This window comes from Anolis sagrei, chromosome Y (genome assembly GCF_037176765.1).
Source record: "Anolis sagrei isolate rAnoSag1 chromosome Y, rAnoSag1.mat, whole genome shotgun sequence".
Lineage (NCBI taxonomy): Eukaryota > Metazoa > Chordata > Lepidosauria > Squamata > Dactyloidae > Anolis > Anolis sagrei.
The window spans coordinates 47,636,362-47,654,655 of NC_090035.1; the positions used below are offsets into that span (position 1 = coordinate 47,636,362).

The 18,294-nt window shown below is 39.8% G+C and overlaps 2 long non-coding RNA genes across 2 annotated transcripts; one reads left to right on the forward strand and one right to left on the reverse strand.

The window, feature by feature from the left end:
* Positions 1-11,022: 11,022 nt before the first annotated feature.
* LOC137095718 (uncharacterized) lies at positions 11,023-12,483 on the reverse strand. Its single transcript, XR_010908888.1, has 2 exons — positions 11,350-12,483; positions 11,023-11,250 (listed from the first exon to the last, which is right to left on the reverse strand). It is a non-coding gene; the product is annotated as an uncharacterized lncRNA (long non-coding RNA).
* A 4,304-nt stretch (positions 12,484-16,787) lies between these two features.
* On the forward strand, positions 16,788-18,062 carry LOC137095071 (uncharacterized). The gene is made up of 2 exons (XR_010908780.1): positions 16,788-17,735; positions 17,835-18,062. It is a non-coding gene; the product is annotated as an uncharacterized lncRNA (long non-coding RNA).
* The last annotated feature ends 232 nt before the right edge of the window (positions 18,063-18,294 follow it).

An 18,294-nucleotide genomic window follows, 5' to 3' on the forward strand; every position in this document is an offset into this window, starting at 1 on the left:
GTCTTTTCCCTCTTTAGATATCTCTGATATTTTTTTAATCCTTCTGGCCAGGTCATTTCCAATCAAGCATGAGTAAGGGATCTCTGAACTTATGGCAAAATCCCACATGCCTGTCCAATTGCCATATTTTATAGGCAAAGAGACCACGTTTGAAGTAATCGCTGGTCCTAAACCTTTTAAATTAATCTGAGAAATAGGATTTTGATATCTCTCAGGTACCATCTTGGAATGAATTACACAAACTTCGGAACCCGTGTCTCTCCATCCTTGTAACAGGTTTCCATCTATTTTGATGGGTTCCAAATAGTCATTTGGGACTGTGTTTAGTATCATAAACAAACACTGTTTTTCAATCTGTTCCCCCTTTTGAACCACCTCAGTGCAATTCTTCTTAGCACTGGGTTCCATTTCTTCTTCAGGGGTATTTCTCTAATGAAGAAGGTGGGCTTCTCTTTTCTCAGATTACATTGGGACTTAAAATGTCCTAATTTCCCACAATGAAAACAGCCCTTATTTCCCTCAGCACTGTTAGGCTGCATGGCGCCTGCCATCCTCCAGGCGGTGTTTTCTACTGAAAAGCCTCTCCCTGGCTGACTGTGAGGGGATTTTTTAAATGGCGGTTGGGGATTGTCTTGTTTCTTTTTTTACTCCTTCTTCTTCTTTAAATCCTTCCGTTAAAGTAATCAACTGGTCCACCATGAAAGCTGCCTGTGTTGAAGTTTCGGGGTTTCTATCCTGTATAATCCATCGATAATCAAGGGGGACCTGTTGATAAAACTGCTCCTTTTGAATTAAGTTTTTGAGCTGCTGGAAGTCATTTACCTCAGCGCCTTTGATCCAGCTCTCAAAGTATTGTGCCTGCTTGGAAGCTAATTGAGAATAACTCTCATATTTTTCTTTTTTGATCGTTCTGAACTTCATCCTATAAAATTCAGGTGTCAGCTGTAATTTTTGTTGGACTTCTCCTTTGAACTTAGAGTAATCTCTATGTTCTGTTTCTGCCATGTCACTGTAAATCTCCAGGAGTTTACCACAAATCTGTGGCCTTAAATATGCCATCAATTTTTCCTCAGCCACATTGAAGTCTTTACAACATAGTTCGAAGGAAATTAGGAACTTTTCAATATTGTCTTCTTTATTGTATCTTGGGAATTTTCTCAAAATATGATCCATAGGGATCTCCTCTGGTCTCTCCTGTATATTCACTTGTGTCTAAGGGAGAGTTAAACGTTGTTTTTCAATTTCTAATTCCATTTTCCGTAATTCAGCCTGCCTAACTCTCTCCTCCGCTTGTCTGATTTTTTCCCTCTCCTCAAACTCAATTTGTTCCTTTTGGGCTTCCATTTCTGCCAGTCTTGCCCTGTCCTGTGCCTCAATTTTCAATTTCCTTAACTCTTGTTGATATTTGTACTGTAACTCAGATGTAGGAGTTTGGTCTGAGTCTGAGCTTCCCTCTTCTTGATAAGCCTCAACCTCCTTTGTTACTTTGCCTTGCTTTTTAGCTGCCATCTTTGGCTCCAACTTTTACCTCAAGATTTTTTCTTTAGGCGATCTTAGGCACTAAATCAGATGTTAAACGTATCCCGTCGCTTGCCACCAAATGTGAAGGAATGGTTAAACTGCTGCCACCAATTGTGAAGGTGCGCGTGGTAAAACACTCACTGCCACCTAATCTATGAGGGAAGCTGGGCAACTATTAATATCAACCTAGGAGCTATTTTATAAAGGGACTGTGAATTACAGAAGGCTTTGTTCATTTGATAGCGTAGCGTTTACTGTTTCTGGCTGACTTTACTATTGCAGGCTGTTCAACTTAGGAGAAACTGTATCAGGCAAGGCTTGAGGAAAACAGTAACAAGTTTATTTTAACAGGAGTATAACATGTTTAACTGTTTCGGCACAAATCTTGATGGTTACAATAGTAATGTTTCATGAGTAATCTCAGGCACAGTCTTCAAGAAGTTTCTTTAAGCAGATGTAACCCTTCTGGACAACTGCCCTAATATAACAAATAAGCTAAAAGGCTTATTTTAACAGAATTCCCTATAGCACACTGGCTACAGACTCATTCCCTGAATCTCCACCCAGAGACTCAGTGTTTCCAGTCGCTCGCCGGCTTACTGACTGACCTTTTTAAAACAGCTGCCTCCTGAAGAGGCAGTTGGCTCCGCCCCTGTTGCTGTGGCAACTCAGCTAACGCCAAGCCACCATCTCCAACAAAACATAATCCTCCATACTTACCATCCCTAAACTACTGTTTAAATTACAGTAGTTTTTTAAATTTTATAACCAAAGGAATAAAATTTACACATCGTCACACCTCCGCATTCCTCGGATGCTTCCCCGCTGGAGTGCTTCTTTATGGCCTCATAAATTAGTTAATTTTAGCCTCCCCACACTCTTAAGGTGGTACCTTATTTTCCTACTTGACAGATGCAACTGTCTTTCGGGTTGCAAAGGTTGACAACGGGCTACACAATGGTTGGAAACTCACTCCTACCCGGGCTGGCTTCGAACTCATGACCTTTTGGTCAGAGTGATCCTAATGCAGCTGACACTCAGCCAGCTGCACCACAATACCATATTTTGTAGAAATATGTAAGTTTCTTAGAGAGCAGTTTGTCCGCTGGGTGCGAATGTGGCCAGGGTAATTGTAATGTATATGATCGTCTTGGATGCATTTCCCCTTTGTAATCCATCCTTTCCTTATCCATTGAAGGGGTGGTTATTTGCCCTGTGCCCGCAAGTTGGTGACCGGTACTTCCTGGTTGTTACAAACGTGATTCTACCATGTGACTGCAGGGACAGTATCTCTAGACATTGGGCCGTTGGAGTCCACTTCATTAACTGAAGATTTCTTTATTCCCTTTCAAATTGGTTTCATACCCCACCCTTCTCCAGAGGGGGAATCATGGCGGCCTTATTAAAGCAGCATACGATGCTACCATCAAGAGAACAGAAGTCCTTTTTTTTGTTAAATTGAAAGATTGAGTAAGTCGCATCCATTAAAATCAAAATCCATAACAGATCAATTGATGGACAAGCCATGATTTGTGTGGCCACAGGAGGTGACTGGGGAAGACCGCAGGAATTCACAGAGCAGACAAACAGTCATTCCTGGGGGGGATGTTACCCCCAGGAGATGTGTTGGAGGTGGTGGTGGTGGTGGGGGAGGATGGATGGCTGACATGCAGCCAGCAGGCTGACACACCCAGTAAAGGGGGAGGGAATTTATTGTTCCCCCTGGAATGCAGTGGAAGTAAGTTTGGGGAGGACAGCTGGCATCCACATAGCAGGCAAATGGTCATTCCTGGAGCAAAGTGTTTCTTCCTGGAGGAGGCGATGGTGGAGGATTGCTGGCTGAAGTGGTGGTGGTGGTGGTGGTGGAGGTGGTCACACTGGAGGTCGGCCGGTATGCACCCAAATCTGTCCAAACATCACTCCTGGGGGGACCAATGCCCACTGGGAGGGGTTGGAGAAGGTGGGCGGAATGGGGTGCTGGCCTTCACTGCAGGCAAGCAGTCACTCCTGGGGGGCGTGGATCGATGCCCCCTGGGAGGAGATGAAGGTGGTTACACTGGAGGACAGCTGGTATGCACTCTAAACTGTTTCTGATTGTTCCTGGGGGGTAAGGACCGATGCCCACTGGGAGGGGTTGGAGGTGGCCGGAATGGAGTGCTGGCCTTCACTGCAGGCAAGCAGTCACTCCTGGGGGGCATGGATTGATGCCCCCGGGAGGAGGTGGAGGTGGTCACACTGGAGGACAGCCGGTATGCACTCTAAGCTGTTTCCAATCACTCCTGGGGGGTAAGGACTGATGCCCCCCCGGGAGGGGTTGGAGGTGGCCGGAATAGGGTGCTGGCCTTCACTGCAGGCAAGCAGTCACTCCCGGGGGTGTGGATAAATGCCCCCCAGGAGGAGGTGGAGGTGGTCACACTGGAGGACAGCTGGTATGCACTCTAAGTTGATTCTGATCACTCCTGGGAGCTAAGGACTGATGCCCCCTGAGAGGGGTTGGAGGTGAGCGGAATGGGGCACTGACCTTCACTCAGCAGGCAAGCAATCACTCCCGGGAGGTAAGGACCGATGCTCCCCGGGAGGAGTTGGAGAAGGTGGGTGGATTAGGGTGCTGGCCCTCTGCAGGCAAGCAGTCACTCCCAGGGGGTGAGGACCGATGCTCCCTGGGAGGTGTTGGAGGAGGTGGTAATATTGGTGGTGGTGGTGGTCATACTGGAGGATGACTGGTATGCATACTAAGCTGTCCAATGGGTCGTTCCTGGGGGGAATGTTACCGCAGGGGTGCTGGAGGACTTGGTGGTGTTGCTGGTGGTGGTGGGGGGGAGGACGGCGGGCATATATGCAAAGCGGTCCAAACGTTTGTTCATGGGGTGTATTGTTCCTGGGCAGACACAAGCTCTGTGTGCCTATTAATCCCAGCACTCCTGAATGTATGGCATTGTCTCTAGTGTCCCCAAGACCTTGGGGAAAGTGCTATCACATCGAATGACCTAATCAATAATCTAATCAATCAATTGCTAAAGGGAGGGGCGAGGCTTGGACAGGTCTGGGTGCATATCTGACCTAAGCCGATGAAATGCATATGGGCAGTTTATCTTCCCCGAAGCAGGCAAGCACTCTATCTTGGGATAATCGTAGGGGTGGCCGTTTCACTGCTTTGTGCACACACGCCTCACCCGTGTTACGAGCTCCCTCGTCCTTTAATTTCTTGACGTAACACTTGGAGACAGATAACCAGGGGGGGGGGGGGTGGCTTCCTTCCCTTCTCTGGGTTGTCTATTCCTTGTCTGTGTGCTCCCCTGATACCAATCGCATCTGATCTCATCTAGTAATCAATCAACTCCTAGGGGCAAATTGATCAACTCCTGGAGACATAGGAATGCTCCATATGCGATGCATCCATGTGCAATGTAGAGAGAGAATAATCATAGCAGTTGAGCAATTATCATCCCCTATTCCCTTATCCCATCTATCTTCAATCTAATCCTACTAATTAAATTTAAATTGTAATTTTTATTTATGGAATGAACATGACATCCAAAACCGCTGCACAAATTTCTGTTGAATTTGGCCACAAGTCACTTAGTGAGTACTGACTCACCATCAACCCCTCCCGGGGGGGCATCGGATCTTACTTGACTTGCAGAAGTGCTATAGGGATTATAATTATTGTACACTTGATTTCTTCAGAAGAGGTTTCCCATTGCCTTCTGAGACTGAGTCTGGATCTACGCTTCCCTGTATCCCAGGATCTGATCCCAGATTATCTGCTTTGAACTGGATTCTATGAGTCTACACTTGCCAGAAAATTTGGCAATAATTTAATAAATTAATTGTTTATTTGTAAGTGATTTTATTTATTTGTATTTATGTATTTTACTTTATTTTATTTCTGTATTTTTTATTTTATTTAATTTATTTATGTATTATATTATATTAATTTTATTTTATTTAATGTATTTTATTTTATTAATTAATTAATTTTTATTAATTTTTATTTATTTATTTATTTACTTACTTACTTAATGTATTTTAATTTCACCTCTCCTTCCAACCCCTCCCGGGGGGCATCGGTCCTTACTTGCAGTAATGCTATAGGGATTATAATTATGTACACTTGATACAAATTTCTTCAGAAGAGGTTTCCCATTACTTTCTGAGACTGAGGCTGGATCTACGCTTTCTATATCACAGGATCTGATCCCAGATTATCTGCTTTGAACTGGATTCTATGAGTCTACACTTGCCAGATAATTTGGCAATAATTTAACAATTTAATTATTTTTTGTAAGTGTGATTTTTATTTATTTTTATTTATGTATTTTATTTTATTTTATTTTATTTCTTCATTTTTATTTTATTTTATTATTTATTTATGTATGTATTTTATTTTGTTTTATTTTTTCTTTTCTTTTATTTAATGTATTTCATTTTATAAATTAATTAATTTTTATTAATTTTTATTAATATTTATTTATTTACTTAATGTATTTTAATTTCACCCTAAATTTATTTTAATTTGGTTTTAAGTAGTCCTTATAATATTCCTTTTTTATTTATTAATTTGACTTCTTTAATAATTCAATATTTCTTGAAATATTTTATTTGTTTATTTGTGTGATTTTTTCTGATTTTATGTATTTTATTTTATTTCTGTATTTTTATTTTCTTTTTAATTTATGTATTTTATTCAATTTTATTTCTTTTTATTTAATGTATTTTATTTTATAAATTAATTAATTTTTATTAGTTTTAATTTATTTATTTACTTAATGTATTTTAATTTCACCCTAAATTTATTTTAATTTGGTTTAGGTTAGTTGTTAGTTTTATCACTAACAGTCAACAACAGAGGAAGAGGGAAGCTTCAAAAGTTCCCCCTGTCCTGTTTGGAGGTGTGTTTTTGTTTTTTTTTTTGCGCATTGCGCAATCGCGTCCGCCATTAATGAATCAATTCGTATATTTATGAACTTTTGTAAATTTCAAAATTTTGAAATCGGAAATTTCAGAAATCCTTTCAGATTAGAAATGCAGGCGCCCCCTATATACGAAACGAGTTTAGAACCAAATGTTTTCTTGATCAACCAAGCCTAATTATATATTTGTGTGTTCGTTTCCCCCTGTAATATTGTAAGACCTATAGATCTATATTCATATATATCTATCTAGGTATTTCTCTATATATAGATAATTATATGTTTAGGGTTACTTATGATACTTCACCTTGTTGATGGGAAGCTTCCCACTGGAGTGGAAATCATCTATCGGACAGATGGCAAGCTATTCAACCTCAGCAGACTGAAAGCCAAAACCAAGGTTACAACAACATCTGTTATAGAACTCCAGTATGCTGATGACAACGTGGTCTGTGCGCATTCAGAAGAAGATCTACAAGCCACTCTAAACACCTTCGCAGAAGCATACGAGAAGCTCGGCCTGTCATTGAACATTGAAAAAACCAAGGTGCTTTTCCAGCAGGCACCAGCCAACCTCTCTCCAATGCCAGTCATACAGCTTAATGGTGTAACATTAGAAAATGTTGATCATTTCTGTTACCTTGGCAGCCACCTCTCCACCAAAGTCAACATCGACACCAAAATACAACACCGCCTGAGCTCTGCAAGTGCAGCATTTTTCTGAATGAAGCAGAGAGTGTTTGAGGACCGGGACATCCGTAGGGATACCAAGGTGCTTGTTTATAAAGCTATTGTCCTCCCAACCCTGCTCTATGCCTGTGAGACATGGACTGTCTACAGACGTCACATGCAACTCCTGGAACGATTCCATCAGCGCTGCCTCCGGAAAATCCTGCAAATCTCCTGGGAAGACAAGCGGACAAACGTCAGCGTGCTGGAAGAAGCAAAGACCACCAGCATTGAAGCGATGGTCCTCCGCCACCAACTCCGCTGGACCGGCCATGTTGTCCAGATGCCCGACCACCGTCTCCCAAAGCAGCTGTTCTACTCCGAACTCAAGAATGGAAAACGGAATGTTGGTGGACAGGAAAAGGGATTTAAAGATGGGCTCAAAGCCAACCTTAAAAACTCTGGCATAGACACTGAGAACTGGGAAGCCCTGGCCCTTGACCGCTCCAGCTGGAGGTCAGCTGTGACCAGCAGTGCTGCAGAATTTGAGGAGGCACGAGTGGAGGGTGAAAAAGAGAAACGTGCCAAGAGGAAGGCGCGTCAAGCCAACCCCGACCGGGACCGCCTTCCACCTGGAAACCAATGCCCTTACTGCGGAAGAAGATGTAGAGCAAGAATAGGGCTCCACAGCCACATATGGACCCACAAGAATATTGGAAGACAATCATCCTTGGAAAGCGAGTAAGATAATTATATCTATACAGGATTTGCAAAGACTTGTAAACATGTGAAGGGAAAATGCATATGTAAAATTATTTATATATATACAGATACGCATACACACACAGAGAGAAATATATAAGTATATAGGTACCTCTATATATTTATCAATATCTATATCAATATAGGATTTGTAGAGACTTGCAAATGTGAGGGGAAATTCATATATAAAAATAATGTATAGATATAGATATAGAGGTACATGGAAATCTCTAGATATCTATATGTATATAGGATTTGCAAAGAGAAGCATATGTGGAGAAAATTTATTCATATAGATAGATAGATGATATATACCGTAAGTACACAGGGATTGTAAAGGCTTGCAGGGGGAAAGGCTCCTGACTTGCAAGGGCTTCTCTCCCTATCCTTATCCTTTTCAAAACATTCCATCCTTGAAGGAGAAACAGAGTGAGGAAGGCTTTTGAAAATAAAACACACTGTAAAGGGAGGGGGAGATGAGAGAGAAATATATAATATATTGCAAACAATTGTCTCCAGGCTCTGCTGCTCAGCTTGACCCCATTATAAGCCAAGGGAGGATTTTTTAGCCCCCCAAAAAGCACTGAAAAACTTAGCTTATCTTCGAATATATATGGTATTCAGCCTGAAGCGTTTGGCAAAGAGGCAGGATATACATCAGGGAATGTTACAGTGATGACTGCTTGTTGCATTTATATTGCTCTTGAAAATGATTAGAAATTAGTTATGTGGAGTTCTATCCAGCATTTTCTGCTATTGGCAACTCCCCCCCCCCCCAAAATTGCATCCTGTTTGCAGGAGTGACCGCACTTTGACTTTAATTAGATAATATTAGCAAGGACCAATCTTTCCTCTCATAATAGCAGAGTGTAGCACCTTGATATGCTCTAAGTGTGAATGAGTCATGCGAATGAGGCAGATGATCTAGTTGGTGCATATGCACACATGCACACACACACAAACCTGTGCATAAGATCATTGTTCTGCCATATCCCACTAGCCAAAGATTGTGGTCATGTATGCCTTTTGTTACAGGCATCATTCAGTGCATGAAGTGGGTTTGCATCGGGGGAAAGGACAGGTGTTTTTGTTCAGTTTGTAAGACTTCATCCTCATGTTGCCAGGGTGTGGACCAAAACTGGCTTTGATTGTTTCCACAGCTAATGCACACTAATTGTTTTTTATCTGAGTCATATCGTGTGGGCAGGCTCATTTGTTTAAGGAAGCTATAATGTATTCTTTGATTTAATAACTGCGAAATTGGAGAGGGGTGGGGTGGAAGCCACTCGATTATTTTAACTTTATTTGCCTTCTTCGCCTATTGAAGTTGTAGTGCATGCTTCTCAGTGCCCCATGCTGAAAGTGTAGTATGTAGGGACAGCTGAAAACATGCCTTACATGACATATCATGCATTTTGATTTGCCTTGGCTTTAAGCACATGGGGACATAATTAATAGACAAGGCCATGCACTACCTGCCTAGACTAGACTTGCTGTGAAAATATGGCTACAGAACCAAGTTGAAAAGTTGGGAGACTTAGTTGGCTCATGTATTCAATTTTTGTGGAAAGGGTTCACCAATTTGTTGTTGTTGTTGTTGTTGTTGTTATTATTATTATATTTATTACTAGCCGTCCCCTGCTACGCGTTACTGTGGGTCAGTCTGTACATATGTGTTTTGTGTGTATATATTAATGTATATGTGTGTGTGTGTGTATACATGCGTTGTAATGTATTTTGGGGTGTTGTTTTTTTTTGCTTTTTAAGTCTCCTCTGCTGTGTTTTTTCAGTGTTTCTATGAGTGATGGTCACTTGTTGGCCTGATACGTGTATTGTGTCCAAATTTGGTGTCAATTCATTCAGTGGTTTTTTAGTTATGTTAACATTAACATTAATAGATAATTTAAAACATTAACATATAATTTGAAATATACAAATATGCAAACATTAAAACAGAGTTAAATATTAACAGTAAAAAAAATCCCAGTTAAAATCCATGAAAATATATTCAAAGTTTAAAATCACAGCACCCCCTGATTTGATCTTTAAAACCTTCATTGTTCTTACATATTTATGCACAGTATTTTTCCTGCTTTGTGGGGTCCATAAGAATAGTATATTTAGAGCATACAATGTATATTCCATTGTATGTTGTAACTGTTAGGCATCGAATTCTGCCTTTTGTAAGCCGCCCTGAGTCCCCCTTAGGGGGTTGAGAAGGACGGGGTAAAAGCACCCCAAATAAATAAATAAATAAATAAATAAATAAATAAATAAACTGGATAAAGACCAATCGCCTAACTCGGAATAATGGCTGCCAAAAAGCGCTTGCAAATTTTGCAGCTTTTCCCTATGCAATGCAGCAGGTTTTATTTCTATATTGATTTAAAGCGTTTGTAGAAGTGGTGAAAGGCAGGGGGCAGTGGGTTAAACTGCTGAGCTGCTGAACTTGTTGACCAAAAGGTTGGCAGTTCCTACTGTTAGGCCTAGTTTCTGCCAACCTAGCAGTTTGAAAACATTCAAATATGAGTAGATCAATAGGTACCGCCTTGGCAGGAAGGTAGCAATGCTCCATGCTGTCATGCTGGCCACATTATCTTTGAGGTGTCTATGGACAATGCTGCTCTTTGGCTGAGAAATGGAGATGAGCACCACCCCCCAGAGTTGGACATGACTAGACTTAATGTCAGGGGAAACCTTTGCCTTTACTTTAGAAGTGGGTGGATGTTTTTGGAAGATGACGTTTCACCATATGTATTTAAACAGAACCTCTAAAGATTCCATTAACCACAGATGCAGGCGAAATGTTGGGAGAAAATGCTGCTGGAACATGGCCAGACAACCCAAAAAAACCCAAAAACCTCACAGCAACCTTGTACTTAAACCAGCCAGAATTCAGCAGTACGGGATGAGAGAATTCCTCAAATTTGCATTAATTTTGACATGAACAAACAAAATGAGGAAGGCTGTTGTGGAGTCTAGCTTATAGTATGCTAATTAACAAAATCCCGAGTATATAGCTCAATTCAGTGGCCCAAAACAAAATCAAAAGGAGCAACCGCTCTCAAATGTAACAGTTCCAGGTCTAAACAAGGGTACCACTGTATATAGGCTTCAGGGATACATACAATGAGGTAAATCATACACAAAGTAAGCATAGAGTCCTGAGGCTATATTGAAGATGGAGCACCACTCTCAAAAATCTTCATGGAATCAATCCAAATTAAGTCCAGTGAAAATGGAGCACTGCTTCTCAAAATGAGTCTCTGTAGGAAAAGTCCGAATGGCATTCAACAGGGGTGCCCGGGTATTTTTGTACCCTGTTTCGGGGAAAGAGATCCCCTTCTTCAGGAGTTGAAGTAATCAGCAACTCTTAGACTCTTATCTATAACAAGATATAACATAACATAACATAGAGTAACAAGTATTCTCCAGCAAAATTACAGAAGTAAAAATAATCCATACAACAAACATATATACTCACATCATGCCAGATAGCATTTACAACAAATGACTCTGCTAGTAGTATATTCACACTGCGAGTACTTCTGTAGGTTCATCCACAGGTTTATAAAGGGTAATTGGAAACTTAAAGGAAACAGCTAAAATTGAGTGACTCATTAAGTCCCTGAGGGGAAAAGGTTTTCAACTTAAAGGTCCAATACATTTCCCTTTGGGATAGTAGTTTTTCTAAGTCCATATGGGGTTTTGGAATGATGCATTCCAGAGCACAAAATTTAAAGGAGTTGGGTGAATGTTTGTATTGTGTAAAGTGTGAATATAGGAGGGACTCAGTAGATAAACATTTTATTCTGGATTTATGTTCAGACATTCTAATTCTCAAAGGTCTGGTTGTTTTTCCAATATACCACAAACCACAGTCACATGTTAGAAGGTAGATAAGGTTACTGCTATTACAATTGGAAAAATGTTTGAGTGTGGTGCCCACTTTGTTCCTATAGTTGTGTACCTCCTTAGTTTTCCATGATTGCGGACAACATTTACAGCGTCCACAGGGGTAATGGCCTCTCAAAGTGCTTTTAGGTGTAGTAGTAGTAGTGGTTAAATCTGTATGGATTAACAAGTCTCTTATGTTTTTAGTACGCCTATTACCAAAAATGGGTGGTTTTTGGCAACCTGGAATATCTTGAAGAAGATGCCAGTGTTTTTTGATGATTCTGGTAATCTGTTTGGAATAGTGCGATAGTTCTTGTGTCCAAATAATTTGATTTTTTATGGGTTTGGGGCATTCTTTCAGTAAGGTGGTCCTATCTATTTTATCAGCTTTGGTTAATGCTTTCCTTATTACATGTTTGGGGTAGCCTCTATTTCTGAACTCATGGCTTAAAGTGACACTTTCCTGAATAAACTGTTCCTTGGTGCTTGAGTTCCGTTTAAGTCTGAGGAGCTGTGAAAATGGAAGATTGGTTTTTAAACTAAAATGGTGGAAGCTGTTGTAATGAAGATAAGAATTTTTATCTGTGGGTTTTCTAAAGTTCTTGACTAAAAGTTTATTGTGATCTTTATAGACTGTGACATCCAGAAAATTAATATGTGCCAGGTTGAAATGGCTGGTGAACTTAATAGACGTATGTATGGTGTTGATCCAATTAGAGAAACCTACTGCAGCCTCGGTTGATTTAAATACCATGAATATGTCATCAATAAATCGTCCATAATATATAATATTGGTGTGATACATATTTGAAGATGGATTTAATAATACAGTGTTCTCTAAATTTGCCATAAATAAATTGGCAATTGAGGGGGCCAATGGACTGCCCATTGCCACACCAAAGACCTGAAAGTAAAATTGATTTTGAAAACGGAAATAATTTTTCTCTAAAACTATATCCAACAGGTCCATAAGGAAATGTGTGGGTGGATGTAACTTGGTTCTGTTATGGAGGACATTCTCTATGGTGGTACGGGCCTCATCTAATGGAATGTTGGTGTAAAGTGAGGTGACATCAATAGTTACTAAAACACTATCCTCCTCTACTTTGAGGTTTTCTATAATATTAATGAAGTGCTTAGTGTCTTTGATATAGGAATCACAGAGAGGGACAAAGGGTTGGCAGAAAGAGTCCAGATACTTAGCGACTGGTTCCAACACTGAAGAAGAACCTGAAATAATGGGACGGCCTGGGGGGGGGGGGGGAATAACACCTTTATGAATCTTTGGTAAAGTATAAAAGATTGGTATTCTAGGGAAATCTTTCTGAAGATATTTAAATGTAGAAGAAGAGATAAATCCCAGGGATAATCCCTCTTGGCACACAACCCTAATAAGGGACTGTATGTGTTTAGTGGGGTCTGTAGCAACAGGTTTGTAAAATTTACTATTAGATAACTGGCAGTTGATTTCCTTAATGTAATCTTTTTTGTTGAGTAGCACTATAGCTCCCCCTTTGTCTGCTGGTTTCCAGACTACCTCTTTAAGGTTACTCAGTTTGTTCAAAGTGGTTCTTTCAATGTCAGACAAATTAGAATGGAATGGTTGTCTGTGGGTGATTAACTTATTGAAGTCTCTCTCTACTACTTTTTCAAAGCACTTGATATGTATGCTGTCTGTGGAGGGGCAAAACTTGCTTTTAGGTTTGAAGGGATCTATGGTGGCATTGGGTATGCTGTTTGTGAAAACCTCTCTTAGGCGGATGGTTCTAAACAATTTAAATAAATCTATGCGTGCTCGGAATGCATTAAATTTTGGGGTGGGAACAAATGATAGACCTTTATTTACTACTGACCTTTCTAAATCTGATAACTTGTAATCGGATAGATTGACAATCAAGTCAGGCGTCTTCGATTTTGGCCCCGTCGAAAAAAAGTAGTAGTGGAGGAAGACCTGGAAGATGATCGGTTCATATTTCTTTGTCTGTTAGATCGTCTTAAAGAAGGTGTGTCGGAGGCTTCTGAGCTTTCAGTTGTCCTCCCTGGGTCTTCCTCTGTGGAGGAATCTGCAGACTGAGGATGAAAACTGACTCTTCTCCTAGAGGGGGCTTGCTCTTTGTCCAATAGCCATGGGTAGACTCGATTGGACAGATAATCATTGCGGTCTCTATCAAATTTTTTGATTTTAAATTCCTTCACCTGGTTATATAAATCACTACATTTTTTGTCAAGAGTCTCAAGCATGGTAGGAGAAGTTGTGTCTTTCATAATGTTTTCCATAAGATTAGTAATTTTAGTTTCTCCTTCCTTAATAGTGGCATTGGATTTCATAATTAGTAGGGCCATCAAATCCAAAGAGCATTTATTTAGAATCTTAACCCATTGTTGTAAAAAATCCTTTAAACATGCCAGGTGGTTTATATATCCTTAGTCCTCTAGGGATCATGTTATGTCTTATATAGTCAGCTAACGTGGAGGCATGAAGATCCAAGCGAATATTTCTTTTTTTCAATTTTTCTAAATCATTGAATAAATTGCTGGTCTGGGAAGACTCAGCTACCGGTACATGGTCAATGACTGACCTATTTTTAGTAAGAGACATAATGTCTTCTTTATCAAAACTCAAAGTACCGAGCCAGTCATCCATATTAATATGGTAGTACAGCTATACAATATCCCAGAGTACTTGTAGGGTATCAGCACAAACACAAAACAGTCTATGTAGAATGTCAAAATATAATGTCAAAAGAGCATATAGTATGCTAGTTAACAAAATCCCGAGTATATAGCTCAATTCAGTGGCCCAAAACAAAATCAAAAGGAGCAACCGCTCTCAAATGTAACAGTTCCAGGTCTAAACAAGGGTACCACTGTATATAGGCTTCAGGGATACATACAATGAGGTAAATCATACACAAAGTAAGCATAGAGTCCTGAGGCTATATTGAAGATGGAGCACCACTCTCAAAAATCTTCATGGAATCAATCCAAATTAAGTCCAGTGAAAATGGAGCACTGCTTCTCAAAATGAGTCTCTGTAGGAAAAGTCCGAATGGCATTCAACAGGGGTGCCCGGGTATTTTTGTACCCTGTTTCGGGGAAAGAGATCCCCTTCTTCAGGAGTTGAAGTAATCAGCAACTCTTAGACCTGCCATGTTTAAAGAAGACAAGGATTTTTTACAACAATGGGTTAAGATTCTAAATAAATGCTCTTTGGATTTGATGGCCCTACTAATTATGAAATCCAATGCCACTATTAAGGAAGGAGAAACTAAAATTACTAATCTTATGGAAAACATTATGAAAGACACAACTTCTCCTACCATGCTTGAGACTCTTGACAAAAAATGTAGTGATTTATATAACCAGGTGAAGGAATTTAAAATCAAAAAATTTGATAGAGACCGCAATGATTATCTGTCCAATCGAGTCTACCCATGGCTATTGGACAAAGAGCAAGCCCCCTCTAGGAGAAGAGTCAGTTTTCATCCTCAGTCTGCAGATTCCTCCACAGAGGAAGACCCAGGGAGGACAACTGAAAGCTCAGAAGCCTCCGACACACCTTCTTTAAGACGATCTAACAGACAAAGAAATATGAACCGATCATCTTCCAGGTCTTCCTCCACTACTACTTTTTTTCGACGGGGCCAAAATCGAAGACGCCTGACTTGATTGTCAATCTATCCGATTACAAGTTATCAGATTTAGAAAGGTCAGTAGTAAATAAAGGTCTATCATTTGTTCCCACCCCAAAATTTAATGCATTCCGAGCACGCATAGATTTATTTAAATTGTTTAGAACCATCCGCCTAAGAGAGGTTTTCACAAACAGCATACCCAATGCCACCATAGATCCCTTCAAACCTAAAAGCAAGTTTTGCCCCTCCACAGACAGCATACATATCAAGTGCTTTGAAAAAGTAGTAGAGAGGGACTTCAATAAGTTAATCACCCACAGACAACCATTCCATTCTAATTTGTCTGACATTGAAAGAACCACTTTGAACAAACTGAGTAACCTTAAAGAGGTAGTCTGGAAACCAGCAGACAAAGGGGGAGCTATAGTGCTACTCAACAAAAAAGATTACATTAAGGAAATCAACTGCCAGTTATCTAATAGTAAATTTTACAAACCTGTTGCTACAGACCCCACTAAACACATACAGTCCCTTATTAGGGTTGTGTGCCAAGAGGGATTATCCCTGGGATTTATCTCTTCTTCTACATTTAAATATCTTCAGAAAGATTTCCCTAGAATACCAATCTTTTATACTTTACCAAAGATTCATAAAGGTGTTATTCCCCCCCCCCCCCAGGCCGTCCCATTATTTCAGGTTCTTCTTCAGTGTTGGAACCAGTCGCTAAGTATCTGGACTCTTTCTGCCAACCCTTTGTCCCTCTCTGTGATTCCTATATCAAAGACACTAAGCACTTCATTAATATTATAGAAAACCTCAAAGTAGAGGAGGATAGTGTTTTAGTAACTATTGATGTCACCTCACTTTACACCAACATTCCATTAGATGAGGCCCGTACCACCATAGAGAATGTCCTCCATAACAGAACCAAGTTACATCCACCCACACATTTCCTTATGGACCTGTTGGATATAGTTTTAGAGAAAAATTATTTCCGTTTTCAAAATCAATTTTACTTTCAGGTCTTTGGTGTGGCAATGGGCAGTCCATTGGCCCCCTCAATTGCCAATTTATTTATGGCAAATTTAGAGAACACTGTATTATTAAATCCATCTTCAAATATGTATCACACCAATATTATATATTATGGACGATTTATTGATGACATATTCATGGTATTTAAATCAACCGAGGCTGCAGTAGGTTTCTCTAATTGGATCAACACCATACATACGTCTATTAAGTTCACCAGCCATTTCAACCTGGCACATATTAATTTTCTGGATGTCACAGTCTATAAGATCACAATAAACTTTTAGTCAAGAACTTTAGAAAACCCACAGATAAAAATTCTTATCTTCATTACAACAGTTTCCACCATTTTAGTTTAAAAACCAATCTTCCATTTTCACAGCTCCTCAGACTTAAACGGAACTCAAGCACCAAGGAACAGTTTATTCAGGAAAGTGTCACTTTAAGCCATGAGTTCAGAAATAGAGGCTACCCCAAACATGTAATAAGGAAAGCATTAACCAAAGCTGATAAAATAGATAGGACCACCTTACTGAAAGAATGCCCCAAACCCATAAAAAATCAAATTATTTGGACACAAGAACTATCGCACTATTCCAAACAGATTACCAGAATCATCAAAAAACACTGGCATCTTCTTCAAGATATTCCAGGTTGCCAAAAACCACCCATTTTTGGTAATAGGCGTACTAAAAACATAAGAGACTTGTTAATCCATACAGATTTAACCACTACTACTACTACACCTAAAAGCACTTTGAGAGGCCATTACCCCTGTGGACGCTGTAAATGTTGTCCGCAATCATGGAAAACTAAGGAGGTACACAACTATAGGAACAAAGTGGGCACCACACTCAAACATTTTTCCAATTGTAATAGCAGTAACCTTATCTACCTTCTAACATGTGACTGTGGTTTGTGGTATATTGGAAAAACAACCAGACCTTTGAGAATTAGAATGTCTGAACATAAATCCAGAATAAAATGTTTATCTACTGAGTCCCTCCTATATTCACACTTTACACAATACAAACATTCACCCAACTCCTTTAAATTTTGTGCTCTGGAATGCATCATTCCAAAACCCCATATGGACTTAGAAAAACTACTATCCCAAAGGGAAATGTATTGGACCTTTAAGTTGAAAACCTTTTCCCCTCAGGGACTTAATGAGTCACTCAATTTTAGCTGTTTCCTTTAAGTTTCCAATTACCCTTTATAAACCTGTGGATGAACCTACAGAAGTACTCGCAGTGTGAATATACTACTAGCAGAGTCATTTGTTGTAAATGCTATCTGGCATGATGTGAGTATATATGTTTGTTGTATGGATTATTTTTACTTCTGTAATTTTGCTGGAGAATACTTGTTACTCTATGTTATGTTATGTTATATCTTGTTATAGATAAGAGTCTAAGAGTTGCTGATTACTTCAACTCCTGAAGAAGGGGATCTCTTTCCCCGAAACAGGGTACAAAAATACCCGGGCACCCCTGTTGAATGCCATTCGGACTTTTCCTACAGAGACTCATTTTGAGAAGCAGTGCTCCATTTTCACTGGACTTAATTTGGATTGATTCCATGAAGATTTTTGAGAGTGGTGCTCCATCTTCAATATAGCCTCAGGACTCTATGCTTACTTTGTGTATGATTTACCTCATTGTATGTATCCCTGAAGCCTATATACAGTGGTACCCTTGTTTAGACCTGGAACTGTTACATTTGAGAGCGGTTGCTCCTTTTGATTTTGTTTTGGGCCACTGAATTGAGCTATATACTCGGGATTTTGTTAATTAGCATACTATATGCTCTTTTGACATTATATTTTGACATTCTACATAGACTGTTTTGTGTTTGTGCTGATA